This window comes from Echinops telfairi, unplaced genomic scaffold, assembly GCF_000313985.2.
Source record: "Echinops telfairi isolate 266 unplaced genomic scaffold, ASM31398v2 ScPeMD7_23;HRSCAF=83, whole genome shotgun sequence".
Lineage (NCBI taxonomy): Eukaryota > Metazoa > Chordata > Mammalia > Afrosoricida > Tenrecidae > Echinops > Echinops telfairi.
In genome coordinates, this window is record NW_022103920.1 from 315,043 (window position 1) to 324,762 (window position 9,720).

At 47.0% G+C, this 9,720-nt stretch overlaps 1 non-coding gene across 1 annotated transcript; it reads right to left on the minus strand.

Annotated features, from left to right (window-relative positions):
• Positions 1-8,000: 8,000 nt before the first annotated feature.
• Positions 8,001-8,072, minus strand: TRNAC-GCA. The gene has a single exon. It is a non-coding gene; the product is annotated as a tRNA-Cys (tRNA).
• Positions 8,073-9,720: the final 1,648 nt, after the last annotated feature.

Below are 9,720 nucleotides of genomic sequence, written 5' to 3' on the forward strand. Positions count from 1 at the left end.
CCCTCGTACCAGTAAAGATGGGGTGGGGGGTTGGGGGTGCACGCACAAGTAAAGACTGGAGATTGGCTCCACTTTAAGCAAATTCCAAATAGAAACAAATTCAGACTTTAGCAAGACAAGCATCAGGGTTTGTTTTTACATTTATTTTAAGAAGTCATCAGTAAATAACCAAGTTCCCATAGTGTTGTAATAACAAACATTAGCTTTCTCACCACGCATTCTCAGGAACACTGATTATAGAAAAGGCACACCGAGCCAGTGATATTATTAACTATCTTATTAACTAGCGAGACTGGGAAGTTTTATAACTCTGACCATTGAGTCATCAGTGTTCCTGTCCTCATAATGAATGGGATATTGTCTATGGCTTCAGGGGTGGTGGCGAACCTGTCCTATCACAGCCTTGTCAGGTTAAATGCTGAGTTTTTTTATAGGGACACCAAGTCCTTTCTAGTTTGACAGGGACAAAGCCTACTCAGTTATCGACTGAGCATCACTATCACTTCTCTGGCTAGTCTCCCAAGTATCTGGGGGTGGCTCTGGGGCTACGACTCCAGACATCGTAGGTAGGCATGGCTGGCAGTAGGCACGAGTCAAGATAAACTGGTGTTTAGGCTGGGTTGACCAGAAAAACAAGTCCAGAGACACTCATATATGTGTTAAGAAAGAGCTTTATATAAAGAAGTAATTATATATCAAGAAAGCATCCCAGCCCAGTCCAACTAAAGTCCATAGGTCTGATGCTAGTCCATAAGTCCCTCTTCAGACTCACATTCACAGGCAATGGTGCAGAAGGCAGGAAGATCACAGACCAGTGGGTGCAAAGTTGTGTGGATCCAATGGCAGTGGTAGCATCACCGGGCAATGGCTGCAATCTGGGTCATCCATCAGGAAGGTGAAGCAGAGGGTTGGGGAGGTTCTCAGGGCTCTCCTTGTAAGAAGGCCACACCCACAAGGAGGCACCATCTGGCCGTGACCTGGTAGACAGGTTGAATACCACCCCTAAACTTTTATATCTCTTCAAGTTGACATGAAATCATGTCCCCACATCTGTTGACATCTGTATGCTAGTCACTACACCCAACCAGAGTCACTTTCAGAGAGTAATGAGTGGTGCCGCACTTCCACCCCCCACGTAACCAGAGTCCTTTTAAATCACTCTAATGTGAAACCAAACAAGGAAGGGATTCTGGGAGTGGAGTTTCAGCTATCCCAAGTTAACACCATACAAACTGCCACATGAGACATGAATCTAGATGTAGTGCAGTGGTTCTCAACTTTCCTAATGTCGCGGCCCTTTAATATAGTTCCTCGTGTTGTGGTGACCACCCAACCATAAAATTATTTTCGTTGTTATTCATAACTGTAATTTTGCTACTGTTATGAATCGAGAGACCCCTGTGAAAGGTTGAGAACCACTGATATAGTTGAAAGGGCACTATTAGTGTGACATACGTTAGAATTGGTCAGATTCGTTTATTAGATTTTAAGATTGGGCCTCAGTCCCCCAGTTGTTCACTGTTAGAGGGGTGACACTGTCAAAATGACCCCAAGGTCCACAGGGCAATGGCAGACAGAGGCTTTGCAAGAGGAGGGGCTGCTAAGACAGTGATCTCTTGGGGGTTGATGTCATCTGTCACTAGTGTGGGAACTTGTCAACCTTCCCCACTTCTCTTGCTTACCCTGTTCTCCCCTCATCACCTAACAGACGTTGTGTGGAAATGGGAGGAGGGTCTCTGCTCTGGCCAGCGAGAGAGGGGAGGAGCTGCAGGGAGCAGTAGGGACAGGGCCCCTCTTCGTTGGACCTACCAGTGCGGGTCCTGGTGGGTCGGGACTGCTCTGCCTATGGATTCCCCTATGTGTGTGTGACACCACAAGTTACCACACTGGATGTGCCAACCCTAGTGATGCCACTGGATTGGAGGGAAGAGTGACTCTCTGATTTAGGCAGCTGGATGGATGGTGATGTCATGTACTGAAGCAAAGAGTCCAGGGGTGGAAGGAGAAGATCCTGGGAATGTGGGCGAGCATCTGTTGTTGGCCATGTGGAGCTGCAGGAGCTGGTGGGACTTCCAAGGCGGGCACAAGCCAGTGGGACCCATCGGTATCACAGCATAAAAAGAAACAAGACTCGGCTTCACTTATGACCAAGGTAACACTGACGACTTACTTCTCCCCCTACCTGCAACAAACAAACAATGAAAAGACAAAATAAATTCACTTAATATTGGCATTACAGCCTCTGGGGGCATGCATCAGAGCAGCAGAGGGAGCAGGGCAGTGAGGTCCTCAGGGATAGAGGCGGTGCCGGGGCATGGTACCCCATCAGACTTGACTGGAAAGCACACGTGAAAGAAAACAAACAGACCCTGTTTGTTATATATGTATAACATGTATATGGTTATATATGTATGCATATGTGTGTATCGTTGTTGTTGTAGACATTGTTTTACTTTCTGTTGTTGCCTCGTCGCACTCAGTCTGGTGATGGTACATACATGTCTACCTGGAAGGGATAGGCAGAATAAACAAGCCAGAAGAGAGAACAACGGGATGACAGATCAGGGGATCATGGGGGTAGGGGAGGGGGGTTGGAAGGAAGAGGGTGTTAACAAGCACAGGGACAAGGGAACAACAAGTGATCCAAAATTAATGTCAAGGAGGGTGCTGGAGGCCTTGCAGGGCTGGATCAAGGGCAATGTAACCGAGAGGAATGCCTAAAACCCAAATGAAGGCAGAACATGATAGTGGGACAAGAGGAAAGTACAAAGAAACAGAGGAAAGAACTAGGGGGCAAAGGGTAGTCAAAGATGTAAATACAGGCATATAAGGATGTAAATATATTTATATATGATGAGGGGGAAATAGATCAATGTACATATATTTATAGGTCGAATATTAAGAAAGCAGATGGACAGTGGGCCCCTACACAAGTACTCCCCCAACACAAGAACACTTTGTTCTAACAATTTGGCAGTCTGAGATGCTCACCTACCTGGCATGATCGCTGAAGGCAATGGGTGCACAAGACAATGTGGTGAAGAAAGCGGATGATGCTTGGCTACCAAAAGATATAACACCTGAAGTCACTGAAGACAATGGGTGCACAAGCAAGTGTGGTGAAGAAAGCTGATGGTGCTCAGCTACCAAAGATATAGCACCTGAAGCCTTAAAGACCTGAAGATAAACAAGCAGCCATCTAGCTAACAGACAACAAAACCCACACGGAAGAAGCACACCAGCCTGCCCCTATTCAATCGCTGAGGACAAAGCGGGTGCATTAGCAAAAGTGGTGAAGAAAGCAGATGGTGCCCGGCTATCAAATGATACAGCATCTGGGGTCTTACAGGCTTGAAGACAAACAGACGGCCATCTAGCTAAGAAACAACAAAACCCACAAGGAAGAAGTACACCAGCCTACCACGACAGGAATGCTGAAGACAAAGCGGGTACATAAGCAAATGCGGTGAAGAAAGCAGATGGTGCCAAGCTATCAAATTACACAGAAAGCAGTAACATTATTTGTCATATTATCAGAACAAAGAAAAGTATATAATGGTCTCAATTGCCACTGCCTGCTGATTTTAATTCATGGTGACCCAACTGCACCATAGGCCTTATAGAAATAGATGGTCAGCTCTTTCTCCTGAAGAGCAACTGGGCGGGTCAGCTGAGCACTTACCCAGGATGCCACCAGGGCTCCTAGTCACCTCAATAGAGCCAGGAAAACCACTTGACAAAATGTAATGCCACCTCATGAAAAAGCTCTCAGTGAACTACACATGGAGAGACACTTCCTCAGCATGACAAAGAGGTGTGTGAACGGCCATCAATTGCCCGTTCTGTACTCAGCGCAGCCATGGCTCGGGGTCCCAAGAAGCACCTGAAGTGCTCGCTGCTCCAAAGCATTGGACGCTGAGCAAACTGACGGGTGTGTTCGCTCCCTGTCCGCCCACTGGTCCCTACAAGCCGAGAGAATGTCTCCCCTGATCATTTTCTTAAGAAATAGACTTAAGTATGCTCTGACAGGAGATGAAGTTAAGAAAATGTGCATGTAGCGGTTCATTAAGGTTGATGGCAAGGTCCAAGCTGATAGAACCTACCCTGCTGGTTTTATGGGTGTCATCAGCCCTGACAAGACTGAAGAGAATTTCCATCGGATCTGTGACACCAAGGGTCGCTTTGCTGGTCATCACATGACACCTGAGGAAGCGAAGTACACATTGTGCAAAGTAAGAAAGATCTTTGTGGGCACAAAAGGAAGCCCTCACCTGGTGACTCAGGATGCTGTCACCATCTGCTCTCCATTCAGATTGACCTGGAGACTGGAAAGATAACTGATTTCATCACGTTCCACACTGGTAACGTTCCACACTGGTAACGTTTGTACGGTAACTGGGGGTGCTGACCTGGGAAGAATTAGTGTGATCACCAATAGAGAGAGTCCTGGCTCTTTTGATGTGGTTTGTGTGAAAGATGCCAATGGCAATAGCTTTGTGACCTGCTTTCCAGCATTTTCATTATTGGAAAAGGCAACAAACCCTGGATTTCTCTTCCCCGAGGAAATGCGATCCGCCTCACCATTGCTGGAGAGAGACAAGAGACTGGCTGCCAAAAAAGCAGCAGATGAAATGATCTCGGTGATGTAAATGAAGAGCTCTCTAAAGTAACACATGCCGCATCATTTTTTATAAAGAAAGATAGAAAGGCCATTAGGCAGCATCACACTTCACAGTACAACAGTAATAAACACTTTGTCCTAAGATTTTTGCAATGAAGAAAAATATAATTTATCCTTTCACCATACTTGTTCCATCTTGCACTGAGCAGATCATGCGAGAAGCTGGCTAGGATGAGGAAGAGCACGACATCAGGGTTGGAGGAAGGCTTACTGAAAACCTGAAATGCAGATGACACGCCTCGCTTGCTGAGTGAGAGGACGTGAACCCTTGCTGGTGAAGATCAAGGACGCGTCTGCAGTGTGGATCACAACTCAACGAAAGGAAGACCCGGATCCTCACAACCGGGCCAGTAGGTAACATCACGACAAATGGAGGAAAGATGGAGGTTGGCAAAGATTTTGTGTTGCTTGGATCCATAATCAGTGCCATGGAAGCAGCAGTCAAGAGATCAAATGACCACTGGCATCAGTGAAACTCCTGCACAAGGTCTCTGTAAAGTGCGAAGAACAAAGCTGTCGCTGTGAGGACGAAGGTCCTTGCAGAAATCGTGTCCAGCACTAGGATCCAAAGACATCAATGCTTCCGTCGTCCCTAGTCAAGGTCCGACTTCCACATGCGTGTGAGGAGATTGAAGAGACCACGGTTTGGGTCAGGTGCACCTTAATCCTCAAAGTAACCTTCTTGTTTTCGAACATTTTAAAAGTTCTGTGGTAGTGGCTATCTGTTGACCTGCTCATTGCAGGGTCAGCAGTTGAGAACCACTAGCCGCTTTGCTGGAAAAGCCGAGGCTTTTCTACTCCTGTAAAGAGTGCGTTTCAGAGACCCCGCCCTATGGGATGGCCACAAGTCCCAATTGCCTCCACGGCAGGGTTTGGTGCAGCAGACTGACCGAATGTAATGGATCATTTGATCTCCTGACCGCTGCTTCCATGAGCACTGATGGTGGAGCCAAGCACGACAAAACCCCTGACAACTTCCATCCTGTCTCCATTGACCCTGATGTTACCCATTGGTCTTCTTCACGTTGAGTTGTGATCCACACTGAAGCCTGCAGTCCTTGATCTTCATCAGCAAGGGCTTCAATTCCTCCTCACTTTCAGCAAGCAAAGTTGTGACATCTGCATATTGCAGGTTGTTAATAAGCCTTCCTCCAGTCCTGATATCACATTCTTCCTCATAGACTCCAGTTTCTCGATGACTTGCTCAGTATACAGAATGAATACGTATGGTGACAGGGTACAACCCTGTTGCACACCTCTCCTGATTTTAGACCATGCAGTATTCTCTTCAGTACCTGGCAATATTTCAAAGCTGTGTGTAACGTTTTCAGCAACGACTGCTCTCAAACCCTTAAACATAGCTTGCAAACTTCCTATGAAGTGAGCAGCTAAGCCCCTCTTCGTTGCCTGTTCTTGGCTGGAAGCTCTGCTGAACCTGTCCCCTCTGGGTGGCTGCGGGCTTTTGAAATACCAGTGGCATAGCTTCCAGCAGCACAGCCACACACAAGCCACCACAGAATGACACACTGACACACTAGTGGCGGAAGCAGAACATTGTATTAATTTTCTTCAGCGTCCACCTGAATTTACATACGAGCAGTTGCTGGTCTGTTCCACAGTCGATCCCTGGCCTGGTTCTAGCTGCTGATATTGAGCTTCTGCACAATCTCTTCCAATAAATGTAGTCAATTTGAGAAGTCCACGTGTAAAATCACTTTTTGTGCTGTTGAAAAAAGGTATTAATAATGAAGATGATATTGGTCTTGTGAATTCTATCAAGGGAACTCCAGCTTCATTTCTATCACCAAGACCATATTTTCCAAGTACTATTCCTTCCTTTTTGTTTCCAACTTTTGCATTTCAATTACCAATAATTAGCAATGCATCTTGATTATATATTGGATCACTTTCAGACTGAAAATGTTGGTAGCATTCTTCAGCACTAGCTTTAGTGATTGGTGCATAAATTTGCATAATGATTGTATTGACTGGATGTCCTTGTATGGGAATAGATATTATTCTATCACAGACAGCATTGTACTTCAAGATGGATCTTGAAATGTCCCTTTTGATGATGAATGTGACATCAATCCTCTTGAATTGTCCTCCCCAGCATACATAGGAAGCCATATGATTTTCTGATTCAAAATGGCCAATGCAAGTTTATTTCAGCTCACTAAGTCCTAGAATATAGATATTGATGCACTCCATTTCATTTTTTACAACTTCCAATTTTCCCATATTCATACTTCCAACATTCCACGTTCCAATTATTTGTGGATGTTTGCAGCTGTTTCTTCTCATTTTGAGTCATGCTCCGTCAGCTAAAGATGGTCTGGGAGATTTTATAAGGTAGGTTTATTGTGCCAACCTGGCCGATAAGAACATGTGGGATTAATCAGGTGACAGTTTGATTGGAGGGCAGAGAGATAAATAGCTCAGCAAGGCCCACCCCTCTCTCTTGCTTTCTGGTGTGCAGCATGTGGCTGATTTAGCTAGTTCTCTGCCTCAACTTGTGAGCTACACTACCTGTGGGACAGCCAACCCATGGATAATGTGGTTAGAGCTTGAGGTTCCTTTGAGACCTGCTTCGACACCCTGTTGGTGTGTACATCACTTGAGCTTGAGGCTGGTGGATCCTGTCATCTTGCTTTGCTTGAGTTTGATATCTCATCCAGGCCTGCTTCCCTAAGCTCCTGAGCTGCTGACTGTTGGTGACCCACCCTGCTGTTTGGTGCTTGTGGGTGGACTCCGTCAGCCTTGCCCAAGGGAAGACTCGCTGTCTGTTTCCTTGACCTTGGATCTGGCAGTCCTTGTGAGTTGGAGCACTTCTAGTATATTAACTGTTCCACGGAAGTGAGTTGAACTGAGCCCTCTATACTGCTGTGCGGGCTAATTAGCTGTTATATTCCTTCGTGCTGCATAACTCTATCTATGTATCTATCTATCAGTCTATCTAATAAAAGTGTCCTGGTTTTGTATCTCTAGAGAACACTGCCTAAGGCAGACTTGTAGCCACAGGCTCGGGAGACAGTAATTTCATTGTTTAGATCAGTCACTTGTGGTGTCCTGATGCAGGAGCCCTGAGACACCAGGAGGGTGGCCTTTGTGGATGAGATGAGGACATGGCTGAGAGATGAGAAGCACACGCAGAGGGACAGTCATTGTGGCTCCCCTTGTGCACTCAGTCTGGAGAGGGACGCTCTGTTGGCTCGTTCTTTAAAACCCCAACCTGGGAGGTTAGCGGCTTCTAAACCTTCACTGAAGGTCCAGGTAGGAGGTATATGATATAACTAGCTCTCAAAATGGCACATAAATAAGGGGGCGCCTGGATTTGAACCAGGGACCTCTTGATCTGCAGTCAAATGCTCTACCCCTGAGCTACACCCCCTGCATGTTAATATAACTTAATTATTGCCTTTCACTTGTGAGGTAGCACTCAGCTCTGTAGTATTAACTGGTGCTTCCTTTGGGACTGGTTGGATCCTGACCAGGCAGGCGCTTTTCCTCAGCTCTCCGACCTTCCAGGGCCCGTGGCCACAGTAACTCTCAGCAGAGAGGAGGGCAAAGAACCCATTAACTTTTTGCTTTAGGCCAAGAATGGGCCAAGATCCCTAAACAGGCCTTAGCTGAGACCTGGGCCTTTCTCCCTTGGGGAAGACAAAACGAGGCTGTGTATGTATTCCCTTGGTCTTCCGTAACAAAATGCCCCCAAGTGGGTACCTTTTAATGACATCAATGTGTTGTCTCACAACCCTGAGAGTCCAAGGTCAGAGTGGCAGTCTGGTGGACCCTTCTGAGAGCTCTGAGAGAGACTCCCTTCCCGGCTTCCCTCCTAGATGCTGGCAGCTGCAGGTGCTCCTTGGGGTTCCTTGGCTTGCAGCGACAGCACGAATGGCCAGATACTGCCCTGTCTCTGTCTGTCTCTGTCTGCTCTCCTCTTTCATCAGGACAGCAGTCCGATGGATGAGACCCACCCCAACTGTTACAACCTCATTTATGGAACTGATGCCATCATAGAAGAATCGAGCCACCCGAATTGTGCTGTTAGAGAAGAATATTGAAAGTACTGCACACGGCTAAAAGGACAGACTGATCTGTCTTGGAAGAAGTAAGGCCAGAGTGTTTTTTAGAGGCAAGGATGGCAACACTTTGTCTTTCACCCTTTGGACAGATTGCCGGGAGAGATTAGTCCCTGGAGACATCATGCTGGGTAAAGTGCAGAAGCTGAAAAAGAGGAAGGCTTTCCTCTCAAGGAGATGGACGGACGGACGCAGTGGCTGACTCAGTGGGCTCAGGGATAGGAACACTTGTGAGGAGGCTGCAGGACTGGGCAGTGTTTTGTTCTGTTGTGCGTAGGGTCGCTCTGGGTTGGAGCTGACTCGATGTCACTTAACAACAACAGTGGGCGTCCCACCCTTTGACAGCCTTGGTTCAACCTTTTGAGATTCAGGTAGTTCTGCTTCCCATAATACTTGCCTCTTCAGCTTCTGTGTTCTGCTTCCTTGCTCATCATGCTTCTTGGGCTAGCCTGGGCTCTGCCCTGTTAGCTAAGTGTTACCGAGCTATTTAGTGCTACCAATAGGTGCTCAAAGGCAGACCACACTGCCAGGAAGCTTTGGTCCCCCCAGACCCTCAGCTGGGCTATGGCTCAATAGGCTAGACTCCACCCCTTCATTCTTAACCCTCTCAAATTTGCAAACGATTATATAACTACCACAGAGGCAGACTGCAGGGATTGACAGAAGTCAGCGGACCGCCCTGGAAGAGCTTCTCTCTCAGAGCTCTCCGAAGGAATCAGCATGGCTCAGCCCAGGGATACGGACTTGTAGCCACAGACCTGGAGACAGTCATTTCCGTCCTTTAAAGTGGTCTACTTTATGGAATCCTCAGCAGCCTTAAGAAAACCAGACGGTGGGCCTTTGAGGAGACATTCACGGTGGCGCCCCTTATGCACTCAACCCAGAGAGGGAAGCTCAGTGAGCTTCTTCTTTCAAACCCTAAGCACAGGGGACTGCTAACCCTTTGCTGGGGGCCCA